Below are 12711 nucleotides of genomic sequence, written 5' to 3' on the forward strand. Positions count from 1 at the left end.
TGGAGGGGCCTGCAGGAAATCACCAGCTACAGACGCCCCCCACCCACTATTGAAGCAAACAAAGACCTGGCCAACGAGTTAAACACTTTCTATTGCAGGTTTGAGACGGACAGACTCCCACGCCCCACCCTCCCCTCCCCAGGGACATTGCTTCAGACATTGACCCCCAACACACCTTCCACCTCTCCCCCCTTCACCCTGCCCCTCCCCAATCAAGACTCAACGACCACCCCCACCCTCCCCAATCCAGACTCAACGACCACCACCACCCTCTCCAACCCAGACTCAACGACCTCCACCACACCTCTCACCCCCCTTTCCTCCTCCCTGAAACTAAGAATACACACTCAGGATGTGAGCCGACTATTCCAGAAACAGAAGCCCAGGAAAGCCCCCGGACCAGACGGTGTCTCACCCTCCTGCCTCAAAACCTGTGCTGAACAGCTGGCTCCCATCTTTACTCGCATCTTCAACAGATCCCTGGAGCTGTGTGAAGTTCCCTCCTGCTTCAAACGCTCCACCATCATCCCTGTTCCCAAGAAACCCACCATCACAGGACTGGATGACTACAGACCTGTCGCCTTGACGTCTGTGGTCATGAAATCCTTCGAACGACTGGTGTTAGCCCATCTGAAAGACATTACAGGCCACCAGCTGGACCCTCTGCAGTTTGCCTACCGGGCAAACAGGTCAGTGGATGATGCAGTGAACACGGGGCTGCATTACATCCTGCAACACCTTGACCGCCCGGGAACTTATGCCAGGGTCCTGTTTGTGGACTTTAGTTCGGCTTTTAACACCATTGTGCCTGAACTTCTTTCCTCCAAACTCTCCCAGCTCAGCGTGTCACCAGCTACCTGTCAGTGGATCACCAGCTTCCTGACAGACAGAAAGCAACAAGTGAGGCTGGGGGAGATCACCTCTGAAACCCGGTCCCTCAGTATTGGTGCCCTCAAGGATGTGTCCTCTCACCACTACTGTTCTCCCTCTACACTAACGACTGCACCTCCAATAACTCTGCTGTCAAACTCCTAAAGTTTGCAGATGACACCACTGTCATTGGCCTCATTCAAGATGGTGATGAGTCTGCATACCGGCAGGAAGTTGAGCGGCTGGTACTCTGGTGCAGTCAGCACAATCTGGAGCTGAACACTCTTAAGACTGTAGAGATGACAGTGGACTTCAGGAGACATCCCTCAACTCTGCTCCCCCTCACCATATCAGACAGCCCTGTGTCGACTGTGAAGATCTTCAAGTTCCTGGGTACAACCATCTCCCAGGACCTGAAGTGGGAGACCAACATCAACTCCATCCTCAAAAAGACCCAGCAGAGAATGTACTTCCTGAGACAACTGGGGAAGTACAGTCTTCCACAGGAGCTGCTGATCCAGTTCTACACTGCGGTCATTGAGTCTGTCCTGTGCTCCTCCATCACAGTCTGGTATGGAGCAGCCACTAAACAGGACAGGAACAGACTGCAGCAGACTGTACGGGCAGCAGAAAGGATCATCGGCGCCCCCCCTGCCCTCCATCCAGGATCTGTACCTCTCAAGAACCAGGAAACGGGCAGGGAAAATCATCGCAGACCCCTCACACCCTGCACACAGACTTTTTGATCTGCTGCCCTCTGGCAGACGGTACAGAAGCCTGCAGACCAGGACTACCCGACACAGGAACAGCTTCTTTCCCCTCGCCATCTCCCTTCTTAACAGTTGACCTGTCACACTGCTCCCACTGCCAGACTGCAACTGCACCTTATGTACATTTTGTAGTATTCATTCCACCTCATTCATTTCTGTATTTTATGTATATAAGGTTAGATTCGTTATTTATAGTTGGTTTACATAGCTTTGTGTATGTATGTGTAATGTGTATATATAGACACTTGTGTGTGTGTGTGTGAGATTTACATTGCTGTGCTTGAGAGCCACCATCTACCGGAACCAAATTCCCTGTATGTGTCTGCACATATACAGTACTTGGCCAATAAACACGATTCTGATTCTGATTCTGATTCTGATTCTGAGATGTATATTTGTGAATGTGGAGATGTTATATTGGTTTCACTGGTAAAAATAAATAATTGAAATGGGTATATATTTGTTTTTTGTGAAGTTGCCTAATAATTATGCACAGTAATAGTCACCTGCACACACAGATATCCCCCTAAAATAACTAAAACAAAAAAAAAATAAAAACTACTTCCAAAAACATTCAGCTTTGATATTAATGAGTCTTTTGGGTTCATTGAGAACATGGTTGTTGTTCAATAATAAAATTATTCCTCAAAAATACAACTTGCCTAATAATTCTGCACTCCCTGTAGGTCTGTTGACAGAGCTCTGTACAGGTCTGCTCGAGCTGACCTGAAAAGGGGTCCCACCTGTCCAGCAACAACACATGGCATGGAATAATAGACATCATAAACCACAGAGGCAGAACTGTGAAAACAGAAAACCTGAGTGTGCAGCTAGCAGAGGACATAAACAGCTTCTTTGCCCGCTTTGAAACACCACAACAGCAGCATTCATCTGCCTCAGCCCTGCTCCCATCCTCATCCTCACCTGGTTCCTGCACCGCTTCATTCACTGTAACGGAGCACGATGTCAGATGAGTGTTCCTAGCAGTGAACCCCAGGAAGGCGTCCAGACGGAATACGTGGTAAAGTGCTAAGACCATGTTCCCACCAGCTCACCCTCATCTCCACCAGAATCTTCAACCTCTCACTGGATGAAGCAGCCATCCCATCCTGTCTAAAATCAGCCACAATCATCCCAGTGCCAAAGAAGTCTCCCATCACCAGCCTGAACTATTATTGCCCTGTGGCCCTCACACCGGTAATCATGAAATGCTTTGAGAGACTAGTCCTTCAGCACACCAAGGATTACCTCCCCCCAGAATTCGACCCCCACCAGTTTGCATACCGTGCAAACAGATTCACAGAAGATGCCATCACCCTCCACTCGGTGCTGAGTCACCTAGAACAGCGGCAGAGCTACGCCAGAATGCTCTTTGTGGACTACAGCTCACCCTTCCACCACTCGCCCATTGAGAGCCTACTAACTTACTGCATCACAGTATGGTACAGCAGCTGCACTAAGGCGGATAGAGCCACCCTCCCAGCATGTTTGCAATGAGTAGGAGATGCTCTGTATCTCACTGTACAACTGTATAGTGACAAAGGTATTGGGTTCTTTTCTAAAAATTGCTATAAACAGAGGAACCCAATCTGATGAAAAGTGGCAAATATTTTTTTTCAAATGACTATTTTTAGTGGATGTTTGATATAGAAGCAGAATGACAGAATGTTAAAAGAAGTTACTTTTAGTCATTCTAAGCTGGGCATTGCGTTCTCTGGCTGTTCAAAGCCATGGAACTTTAGACTTTCCAAGCAAATAATGATGGCCATGCTGATGTTCTTTTCAGTACATTTTACTTTATGTTCATTTTCATTTTTATGATGTTTCTATTTTTACATAATTCCTCCCACATAGCAAAATTGGTATGGCCTGGATCTGTCCCACACAATGTGCTTACACATGGCCTGCGTACCGCAAAGAATGACGGCCCTATGGTGGCCCAGATCTGGTTTACCAGAGGTGGCCCACACATGAGCCAGCACAAGGCCAGTTGCAGACACACTGCTGGCCCTGTGCTGGCCCAGAACAGTTTCAGCTCTGGCCCCAGATGTCAGCCTAATGTGTACCTTAGCCATGTAAGCCATGTAATAACAACATGTGCTGGAACATAATAGTGCAAAAGTGACATGACGAAACTCTGTTCAGACAGTGAATGGACTGATTCTTATACAGCACTTTTTTACTCACCCATATTACTCAAAGTGCTCTATACAACATGTCACATTCACCCAATCAGGCCAAATGTGGCATGCCATCACATAAACAGTGCCATCTTACCATGCCAGAAGTCAGCCAGCAGTGCCGGCTTGACACCAGATCCAGGCAAGACCCGTCTGCTATGTGGGATGACTTGTTCTTTTGGCATTTTAGTTGTGGATTGTGTTTGGACTGTGTCTCTTGCCCTTTCAGTATTGTTTCCTTGTGCTTCTAAGTGTCCCTTTGTTTCTTTTTAGGTTATGTAGTATGGGTTAGAGATATTTTGTATGTTGTTTTTGTTTAATAAATCCGCCTTTTGGATTATTCCCTGATGTGCCTGAGTTCTGTTATTTAGTGTCACTTTGAAAGGACACACATCCAGCATTGACATATAATTGTTCTTTCAATTTTTGATAAAGATTACAGTGAATTGAGATGTAACTTGGCCCAGAGGTACGGTAGGACGCCCAGAGTAAGAAAGTGTTGAAAGTTGGACCTCAACTATTATGGATGATTTTTAATGAATTTTTGAAATTTCCATAATTGTAGTGTATTGACTGTATTGAATTGAATAAATGTTTCCATTAATTTCTGAGGAGTTCTACAGTAAATCTGGATGAAACTTGGCACACAGGTACAGTAGGTGTCCCAGAGAAGGGATGTGTTAAAAGTTGTACATCAACTACTCAGGATGATTTTTAATGAATTTTTGAAAATTGACACAATTGTAGTGCATTGGCTGTATTAGATTGAATAAATGTTTCCATTAATTTCTGAGGAATTCTACAGTAAATCTGGCTGAAACTTGGCACACAGGTACAGTAGGTGTCCCAGAGGGGGGATGTGTTGAAAGTTGGACATCAACTACTCAGGATGATTTTTAATGAATTTCTGAAAATTGACATAATTCTATTGTATTGACTGTATTGCATTGAATACAAGTACCCTTTAATTTCTGAGGAATTCTACAGTAAATCTGGATGAAAATTGGCACACAGGTACAGTAGGTGTCCCAGAGGAGGGATGTGTTGAAAGTTGGACCTCAACTATTCAGGATGACTTTTAATGAATTTTTGAAATAAACATAATTGTAGTGCATTGACTGTATTGCACTGAATATGAGTTTACTGTGATTTCTGAGTAATATTACAGTAAATCTGGGTAAAACCTGGCCCAGAGGTAAAGTAGGTGTCCGAGAAGAGGATTGTGTTGAAAGCTTGGCATCAACTTTTAAGAATGATTTTTAATGAATTTTTGAATATGCAACCAGACTGTCACGATGGCTGTATTGGGCTGTTCCATTGTAATTTGTGTGCGCGCGTGCGTGTGACTGTTCACGCGCGTGCATGTGTGCGCGAGTCTAGGCTTTCAATCAGGATATAAAGCGAAAAGGCGCTACCGTAAAGACTGGTGTAAAAATTTATGCGGCGGATAGGAGGCGGCTGGCTTGACCGCGGCTCACAAATGACGGCTCACTTTACCGCAGTCTGCCCAGGGGCGGAGCGTGGGGGTGGCTTACTGGGCTTAAGCCCGGGTTGTTTTGTCAGAAGCCCGGGGTCTTTTGGAGTGTAATTTTTTCATAGTTAGATGTCTGGCTGACAACTGTATAAAACAAAAAGTACACACAATATTCGAAGCACATAGTGCACACTGTGGGAATTTACGACTGTGCGTGAATCCCCCCTGATATTGGTATGATCCGAGCTCAGGCACTAAGTGACTGAGCGAGGGGGCGGGGCAGCTGCTGCCTGTGTGCGCTGTTGGAGAAACGGAGCCAGCCATACTAAGGAGAGCTTAAGTTTGACCAGTTACCAAAGAAAATCATTCATACCGTACAAATAATGTAAATATGACGGTGCATCACGAAAGATTGATATCAAACTGATCACTTGACCAATATTACGTTACTCGCTCTTCAAGTGAATCAACAAATGGCGAAATGAAAAGCCGAACAAATGCTATTTTTTTAGAGTCTTAGCTTACGTGTGTTTATTTCATATTTTCAGTTCTTACCCTCCCGACTAAATCGGTTTCAGTTATGTACTGAAATATAAGAATGGACATTAGAGGCTTCTTTCAAAGAAAAAACTCAGGTAAATGTTATTTTATATATTATGCTTTGTATGTTGTTCAGTATATTTCTATGCAAAACAAGAGGGATTTCAGTACACAGCAGGATATTCACATTTGTTTGTTTTTTTTTTTTTGTTTTTTTTGTTTTTGGAAGTGACATCAGAAACAGCAGCATGTGACATCACGTGATGGCGGAGCTTCAGTTCATCCTTTGTCATCCTTTTTTTTTTTTTTTTTTTTTTAATAGGACAGGGGGAATGAATGAAAGAAAGAGGGGGAGAGGAAGAAAGAAAACCAAAGGGGAGAAGAGACGGTGAGAAGGGGGGGAAGAGAGAAAAACAAAACAAAACAAAACAAAAAAAAAAACTCCTGGGTCACCTGTATGGAGAGAAAGAAAAACAAAAAAAACAGGGGAGACAGCAAACAACAAAGAGCAACATAATAATAAAATAAAAAAAAAGCACCATCACAATAAACTAGCTAGTCATAGATATCAATAGTTACTAAATAATAAACGATATTGTGCAGCACGCAAGATAGACAGCGCACAGTGTGCTTTGAGGCAGCAAGGCAAGGCAAGGCAAGGCAAGTTTATTTGTATAGCACAATTCAACAACAAGGTGATTCAAAGTGCTTTACAGAGACATTAGAAACAAGAACAAATAAAAAGCATGATTTAAAATTGATTAAAACAAGCAAATAAACTAACTAACTAATTAACAAACAAACAAACAAACAAACAAACAAACAAACAAAACAGTATATAAAATCAAAACAGATAAAATCAGAACAGTAGATAAAATCAGTAGTTAAATGTAAGTTTTGAAATTTAAGCTTAAAGTGTGGATTTGGTGCTTTATTCAAATGCAGCTGAGAACAGGTGAGTCTTCAACCTGGATTTAAATAAACTGAGTGTTTCAGCTGATCTGAGGCTTTCTGGGAGTTTGTTCCAGATATAAGGAGCATAAAAGCTGAATGCAGCTTCTCCGTGTCTGGTTCTGACTCTGGGAACTGATAAAAGACCGGATCCAGATGACCTGAGGGATCTGGAAGGTTCATACTGGGTCAGGAGGTCATTGATGTATTTTGGTCCTAAACCATTCAGAGCTTTATAGACCAGCATCAGGACTTTAAAGTCTATCCTCTGACGGACAGGCAGCCAGTGTAAGGACCTCAGAGCTGGACTGATGTGGTCCACTTTTTTGGTCTTAGTGAGGACTCGAGCAGCAGAGTTCTGAATGAGCTGTAGTTGTCTGACTGATTTTTTAGGTAGACCTGTAAAGATGCTGTTACAGTAATCAAGCCTACTAAAGATGAATGCATGGACTAGTTTTTCCAGGTCCTGTTGAGACATCAGATCTTTTATCCTTGATATATTCTTGAGGTGATAGTAAGCTGACTTTGTTATTGTCTTAATGTGTTTTTCTAAGTTTAGGTCTGCATCCATCACTACACCCAAATTTCTCGCCTGGTTTGTGGTTTTTAGATGTATAGATTGAAGTTCTCTGGTGACCTGTAATCGTTTTTCTTTGGCGCCAAAGACTATTACTTCAGTTTTGTTTTTGTTTAGCTGGAGAAAATTGTGGCACAGCCAAGAAAGCTGTAGTCCGCATCTGTGGGATATTCACATTTGTAACCAGATATTTACACTTTAGGGAGAAAACATAAAACATTTTTACTGTACAACATCAATTTAGAGTAAACTTTTGTTTTAGATAAATATTGAAATATCTTTTGAATTAGTTAAATGTCAGAATAAAGAGAGACAGAGCTGTCTATTTTTTATCACTTTGATCAAATTTAGGAGTACATATACATTAAGTTTATTGTTAATTAGTAAGAAACTCCAGACGATTCCATTCTGAGCTGAAGAAGCTTCTGATAGGTTAGTAGAGTCCATGTGAGTAAACTGGTGGCACAGCTGTGGATGCATATAAGGCAAAACACAGAGCCTGTTTTTTTGAAATGGGAAAATCAAGAGATGTCAACCAAAACACCAGGAAAAGAACTGTGGAGCTCCATAAGTGTGGCTCAGTTTGAATACAATTTGGTGCCATTTGCAATTAAGAAATACAGATAGTTTCTCTCTTTACTCTTAAAGTTAACAAATATGTTTTTATATTTATCAATCTAAAAAAATAAACATTTAGTCTGATTTGACGTTACAATTAAAAAAGTGTTTGTGTTTTGATCTGAAGAGTACATAAATATCTGGTTTCAACTGTATATTTGATGATTGTCAGCACAAAGAGGGAGAGAGAGGAACAGAGAGGGAGATGGAGAATGAGGACAGAACAGAGATGAACAAGAGCAGGTGAGACACACATGTTAGTCAAATGGTTGCTTACCAAAAGTATCACCGTATCATAGGTCCTCATGTATCTCGTACCTAGTGTTTATTTTTAGGTTTGCTATTTTTCAAATTCTATATTTATTAAGTTATGCAGGCTTGTTCGCACAACAAGGATAAATAATTATATAAACTTTTCTCAATCTAAATAGTGGACTTTGGTGGAATTAAAAAATAAGTGTAGTGCAGGTCTATGATGATTTTTAGTGCTACTATCATCTAGTTCTGATTCTGGTTCTGTCTTGGTTAAGTCCTCAGTAGTCCTGATTTTGAACTGTTGTAGTCCTGTTTTAATTCCGGATCAGTTCTGGGTCTGGTTGAATTGGGGTTTAGTCCCTGTGTCTTGATACAGCCCCGACTTTGTTCTGCCTTGCTGCTTAATTAAAAAACTAGTTTAAGATGTCCTGCACATGTGATATATATTTTTCCCTATATGAAGTCATTCTTTTTTGAACAAAACTCAAAACAGAGCCTATTAATCTTTCAGTCATTTCTAACCCCCCCCCCCAAAAAAAAAATAAAAAAAATAAAAAATAAAAATACCACATGCATACTACCCTTTAGGGCTAAGCCCCGGGTGTTTCAAATGTCTGGCTCCGCCTCTGAGTCTGCCTGTGTATCTTCCTCCGTCTCCCTGTGCATTCTCCCCGCGCTGTCCTCCCTGCAAGGTACCCTCACTGACGTTCAGGTTTTGTTGTTTAAGTTTTAGTTTCCCCAGTTTAGAGTGTTTTCAGTTCTGTTTCTCGCCACCCTTTCCTTTGTTTGGTACATCACTGTCGCAATAAAGCTCGCTCACTTCAGAAGCCACCATTGTTAATTCTCTGCGAGCAGTGAAGAACCAAAACTAGGACTTGCAAGTTTTGCCGTGCCCCAGTGGCCAGAGCGAAGTTGTGCTGCAGATCCCAGCATGAAAGCTGAGGGACCAGTCAGCCGGCAGAAAGGCCAGTTGATGCCTCGACAGGCTGGCGTTGCTTATGCATAAGAGAAAAGCAACAATACAGCGTGCTTCACTGCTCCAAGACATCCGCGGTCCTTTCACACGGTAAGTATGTCTGTTATAGCCGTCGCTTCATAAATGGCTGTCAGCGCTAATTATTCAAACCCTGTCTAAAAGGCGACTCATTTGTTGTCCAAAAACATTTCCTCTAAATTTGCAAAGTTACTGATTTAAAAAAATATATTTTCGATTTTTAGCTGGATGCAACACACGATAGACTCTTGAGTATATTTAAATAGCAAAATTCACAATGGTATAACCATGTTAAACAAAAGATGCCCAAGTGTGCACCAATGCAGTTTAAATGCAAGCCTTTAAACTGTATGCTGATAAGTGCATGAAGTATACCTTTACCTCTATAGCTGAAAAGACTGTATTCATAATTTGTGGATCTGCTGATTTGTTTTTATGATTAATGAAAGACCAAGACAGACTTTTAATTCATTTGAAAGCCTGATGCTTAACATTGTCCACCCCAGATGTAAAACTCAGAAACCAGTCTTACTTGTTATCATCTATCGTCCACCTGGGCCTTACACAGAGTTTCTGTCTGACTTCTCAGACTTTATATCTAATTTAGTTCTGAGCTCAGATAAAATAATTATTGTGGGTGATTTTAACATTCATGTAGATGCTAAAATGACAGCCTCAACATGGCATTTAATCTGTTATTAGACTCAATTGGTTTCTCTCAAAATGTAAAAGAACCCACCCACCACTTTAATCACACTCTAGATCTTGTTTTAACATATGGCATAGAAACTGAACATTTAACAGTTTTTCCTAAAAACCCTCTCCTGTCTGATCATTTCCTGATAACATTTACATTTACAATAATTGATTACACAGCAGTGGAGAGTAGACTTTATCAAAGTAGATGTCTTTCTGAAAGCGCTGTAACTAAGTTTAAGAATATAATCCACCCACTGTTATCATCTTCAATGCCCTGTACCAACACAGAGCAGAGCAGCTATCTGAACACTACTCCAACAGAGGTCGATTATCTTGTTAATAATTTCACCTCCTCACTACGTACGACTCTGGATATTGTAGCTCCTGTGAAAACTAAGGTCTCTAATCAGAAGTACCTGACTCTGTGGTATAATTCTCAAACACGTACCCTAAAGCAGATGACTCGTAATCTGGAGAGGAAATGGCGTGTCACAAATTTAGAGGATCATCATTTAGCCTGGAGAAATAGTTTGCTGCTTTATAAGAAAGCCCTCCGCAAAGCCAGAACATCTTACTATTCGTCACTGATTGAAGAAAATAAGAACAACCCCAGGTTTCTCTTCAGCACTGTAGCCAGGCTGACAAAAAGTCAGAGCTCTTTTGAGCCAACCATCCCTTTAACGTTAACTAGTAATGACTTCATGAACTTCTTCACAAATAAAATTCTTATCATTAGAGGAAAAATTACCAATAATCATCCCACAGATGTAATATTATCTACAGCTACTCTTAGTACCATTGATGTTAAGTTAGACTCTTTTTCTCTAATTGATCTTTCTGAGTTAACTTCAATAATTACTTCCTCCAAACCATCAACGTGTCTTTTAGACCCCATTCCTACAAAACTGCTCAAAGAAGTCCTGCCATTAATTAATTCTTCAATCTTAAATATGATCAACCTATCTCTAATAATCGGCTATGTACCACAGGCCTTCAAGCTGGCTGTAGTTAAACCTTTACTCAAAAAGCCATCTCTAGACCCAGCAGTCTTAGCTAATTATAGGCCAATCTCCAACCTTCCTTTCATATCAAAAATCCTTGAAAGAGTAGTTGTCAAACAGCTAACAGATCATCTGCAGAGGAATGGTTTATTTGAAGAGTTTCAGTCAGGTTTCAGAGCTCATCACAGCACAGAAACAGCTTTAGTGAAGGTTACAAATGATCTTCTTATGGCCTCTGACAGTGGACTCATCTCTGTGCTTGTCCTGCTAGACCTCAGTGCAGCGTTCGATACTGTTGACCATAATATCCTATTAGAGCGATTAGAACATGCTGTAGGTATTACAGGTACTGTGCTGCAGTGGTTTGTATCATATCTATCTAATAGACTCCAATTTGTTCATGTAAATGGAGAGTCCTCTTCACACACTGAGGTTAATTATGGAGTTCCACAGGGTTCAGTGCTAGGACCAATTCTGTTTACATTATACATGCTTCCCTTAGGCAGCATCATTAGAAGACATAGCATACATTTACACTGCTATGCTGATGACACCCAGCTCCATCTGTCGATGAAGCCAGATAACACACACCAATTAGTTAAACTGCAGGAATGTCTTAAAGACATAAAGACCTGGATGGCCGCTAACTTTCTGCTTCTTAATTCAGATAAAACTGAGGTTATTGTACTCGGCCCTGAAAATCTTAGAAATATGGTATCTAACCAGATTCTTACTCTGGATGGCATTACCTTGGCCTCCAGTAACGCTGTGAGGAACCTTGGAGTCATTTTTGACCAGGACATGTCCTTCAACGCACATATTAAACAAATATGTAAGACTGCTTTCTTCCATTTGCGCAACATCTCTAAAATTAGAAATATCCTGTCTCAGAGTGACGCTGAAAAACTAGTTCATGCATTTATTACTTCCAGGCTGGACGGCTGTAATTCATTATTATCAGGAAGTACAAAAAACTCGCTGAAAAGCCTTCAGCTAATCCAAAATGCTGCAGCAAGAGTCCTGACAGGGACTAGAAAGAGAGAGCAGATTTCTCCTGTTTTGGCTTCCCTTCATTGGCTTCCTGTTAAATCCAGAATTCAAAATCCTGCTCCTCACATACAAAGTCTTAAATAATCAGGCCACATCTTATCTTAATGACCTTGTAGTACCATATCACCCTATTAGAGCACTTCGCTCTCGCTCTGCAGGCCTACTTGTTGTTCCTAGAGTATTTAAAAGTAGAATGGGAGGCAGAGCCTTCAGTTTTCAGGCCCCTCTTCTGTGGAACCAGCTTCCAGTTTGGATTCAGGAGACAGACACTATCTCTACTTTCAAGATTAGGCTTAAAACTTTCCTTTTTGCTAAAGCATATAGTTAGGGCTGGACCAGGTGACCCTGAATCCTCCCTTAGTTATGCTGCAATAGACGTAGGCTGCCGGGGATTCCCATGATGCGTTGAGTTTTTCCTTTCCAGTCACCTTTCTCACTCACTATGTGTTAAAGACCTCTCTGCATTGAATCATATCTGTTATTAATCTCTGTCTCTCTTCCACAGCATGTCTTTATCCTGTCTTCCTTCTCTCACCCCAACCGGTCGCAGCAGATGGCCCCGCCCCTCCCTGAGCCTGGTTCTGCCGGAGGTTTCTTCCTGTTAAAAGGGAGTTTTTCCTTCCCACTGTCGCCAAAGTGCTTGCTCATAGGGGGTCATATGATTGTTGGTTTTTTCTCTGTATCTGTTATTATAGGATCCACTGTACAATATAAAGCACCTTGAGGCGACTT

The sequence above is a fragment of the Maylandia zebra genome, linkage group LG6 (assembly GCF_041146795.1).
Source record: "Maylandia zebra isolate NMK-2024a linkage group LG6, Mzebra_GT3a, whole genome shotgun sequence".
Lineage (NCBI taxonomy): Eukaryota > Metazoa > Chordata > Actinopteri > Cichliformes > Cichlidae > Maylandia > Maylandia zebra.